The sequence below is a fragment of the Simochromis diagramma genome, unplaced genomic scaffold (assembly GCF_900408965.1).
Source record: "Simochromis diagramma unplaced genomic scaffold, fSimDia1.1 OVJJ01000603.1, whole genome shotgun sequence".
Lineage (NCBI taxonomy): Eukaryota > Metazoa > Chordata > Actinopteri > Cichliformes > Cichlidae > Simochromis > Simochromis diagramma.
Genome location: NW_024387414.1, coordinates 21,435,249 through 21,438,276, shown reverse-complemented (window position 1 = coordinate 21,438,276; position 3,028 = coordinate 21,435,249). Strand labels below are relative to the sequence as shown.

General features: G+C 42.9%; 1 long non-coding RNA gene across 1 annotated transcript; it reads right to left on the bottom strand.

The window, feature by feature from the left end:
- Nucleotides 1-206: 206 nt before the first annotated feature.
- Nucleotides 207-2,518, bottom strand: LOC120721605. The gene is made up of 2 exons (XR_005693204.1): nt 1,254-2,518; nt 207-495 (listed from the first exon to the last, which is right to left on the bottom strand). It is a non-coding gene; the product is annotated as an uncharacterized LOC120721605 (long non-coding RNA).
- Nucleotides 2,519-3,028: the final 510 nt, after the last annotated feature.

The window sequence follows — 3,028 nt, the reverse complement described above, 5'->3', positions numbered from 1 at the left end:
CTTAACTCATTTGGTGTCTTACTATATTTTCTTCTACTTGGTAACAGATGATCAGAGTCAATAATTAGCCTCAGAGACCCTGAGGGCTTGAAGTTTACTACCTTGTATGGAAGGTGTTATAGAAAAGAGAAGTTCTATGTCTGCTTATAGCTATTAAAAATGTACGATTAACTGTGACTAATGTCTGGAACCTATTTTAATCTGTCATTGACGCCATGGGGGGGCGTGTACCCCACTGCTTTATAAGTGTCCACAACATGTATTTTGGTCAGAAGACATATGTTGATGTTTTCTCCGGGCTGTTAATAAACTCATCGTTTGATTGCACTTTTCTGGGGCCTCCGTGGTTTGTGACACTGCTCTACATTGATTGATTTCGCGACAGCTTTGGTGGAGGATGCGGGCAATTGTAGAGTGCTAGTGGGGTTACTTCCACGGTGGTCGAGCCGGCTTTAGTGGTCAGACGGGCAGACGTCTCGGGTGATTTCTTGACTACTGTGGGCCCACATAAAAAGGTGAGCACAAACCTCTTAAACTGAAATTGTGCTGTATTGGATTATAATTCTAAAAATGTAGTCAAGCAGTTACTCGTTGATCTCTGTTTTGAGTTTTGCCTGAGTAAAAGTGAAAGTATTAAGTAGTGTTGCATTCAAGGTCGACTCGTAAGAAACAGTACTGAGCTAAAAGTAACTCGAGATGTTGTTTTAAGGAAATAAGAGAGAAAAGAGACCAATGTGTGATTAAAGAATAAGAGAATATAAGAGTTATTGGTCAGTTTAAGGTTTAATAAGTGTCAAGTTCAGGGGTGCAGACCCCCTCCCTACTGGAGACGTCCAGTAGGTGGAGATTGACCATCTACCAAGACTTGGGACCTTGGTTTTAAAATAGGTTATGATCAGAGGATCATTTTGAGAGACACTTATTTGTGAGAAAAGAGTAATACCGGACGCAGAGGTCCGAGGAGTTGACATATGATTTAACAGACTCAAGCCAGCCGTGAGCTTGAGGGGAACAGTAAACTGAGTTTGAAGCAAGTCAAGGTTTATGTGTTGAGGTAACTTTGATAATAATGCTGCAGGGGCTGTAGTAGTTTCATCCGTACCCAGAGAAAGGCATGCTCATTTCGGGATCGTGCCAAATTGAATATTGACGTACAGGGGATCTTCTTTACATGAAATGTATATGTTGTGGTGAAACAGAAGAAACACCTTGTGGTTTTACAGTGGCTGCAGAAATAAGACAGTCAGACTTACCTAGCTTTTTGTTCCGGTGTTTCCTTATATTTAGGTGCTTGGTAATGTACAGAAGGCAGAGAGGGCATTTTCTTCCATCTGCGAGCGTGCATTTAATGAGTTTGAAATTCAGTATCAATAGACAGGGTAGATTACGCGTTGCCGAATCAGAAAACGACTAGTAGCGTCTGAGGGGAGCTCCGCCGCTCCATATCCGGATCAGCTGTGATCCACGAGTTAAAGTTGAAAACAGTGACGTAAGAAACCGTCTGAAGTGATCTAAGTGCCGCTGCCTGCAGGCTGTGTGAGAGGCTTTGAAGTCTCTTTTTCCTTTCTCTTTTTCAGGTTAAGAAAGTGCATAGTTAACATTTGGGGACGGCCACTTCCCCCTTTAAGTTTAACGTAACAGGCACGTTGATCAAACCAGAAACGTAGTAATAAATGAAGGAGTGAGCGTCCTCCTGATTGCAGAGAAGTTATAGAATTATTTGAGTGTGTTTCCTTGTAAAAAAAAAAACCAGAGGATTCTGCACAGTGAATGGAGGAAAGGTTCCCCTATCGGACGTTTGATTCTAGCACATTAACTGGTTTTATCTTTACTATTTTGCTGACACCTGTCACTCATGGGGAGCCTGTGGAGGTGTTGGTTTGTTGTGAAACATCAGATAGAGAGTTTGATTTTTTAGAGCAGAGATTTTAACCGAACCAGAGTTTCGGGTTGATTGTGTAGAACTGCGAGAAGGCTTAGCCCAAGTTCTGGCACAGCACAGTTATTTAGAAGAGTGAGAATTTCCACAGTAAATGTTGGTGTGCCATAATATTTTGTTTCAGTGGAAACCGAGAGAATTTATGGGAAAATCCACGTTATTTTTCCTGGGCTGCCTAGAAGAAGAGTTGATGATTGGGGAGGCTTAGTTTCCCCTGTGGATGACAGAGTATGATATATGGTTCGTCGATCAGGTTGGAGTTGATTTATAGCCTACATAGACTCGGAATAATTCATGTGGTTGGTTTAGTTCACGGGGAAACAGAAAATAACTATTATATGCTTGTGGATGGATTTACTTTACCAAGTGGATCATCACGGCCTTGCCGTATTGGTCCATTTGATCGACCTTTGTTGTTATTATTTGTTTTATTTTATTTTCAGTTGTTACAGACGAGACAGACATGGCTGGGGGATAGTAACGGGAGAAAGAAAGATGAAGGAAAAGAAAAACAGGAGAAGAGGGACAGTGAGAAAGGGCACTTAAAAAGAAAAAAAAATCTCCCAGATCACCTGTTGAGAGAAAAAAACAAAGAGAAAACAAACAAAAAAAAGAGAGCAACTTAATAAACACAACACCATCGCATTAATCTAACTAAGTGTAAATAACAGTAAATACTAAATATTGAATGTTGTTTTGCAGCACGCAGGACCGACAGCGCACAATGTGCTTTGAGGTAGCAGCCAAGAAAGGTGTGGTTTGTGTCTATGAACAGTGAACACCTGTGTGCACAGCTGTGTGGATGAGCGCACTTGTATTCAAAAGGTTTCTCAATGTAACGATCTGCTAAAGGGTATAGGGGGCCATAGCCCTGTCCCCCAGGGCATGAAGCATGCATGGAGGAGATCCAGGCCCCAGACATCCACAGGCCCCCACAGCGCAAGAGCCCAAGGAGAACCAACGTAGGACCAACAACCCTGCCACCCTCATGGAAACAACTGAGGAGAGCCCCAGACGTGGGGTCACCCAGCAGCCATGGTGCAGAAGCTGCAGGGAGCTGCAGTGACGTGCCTGCGGGCTCTGCCAGCA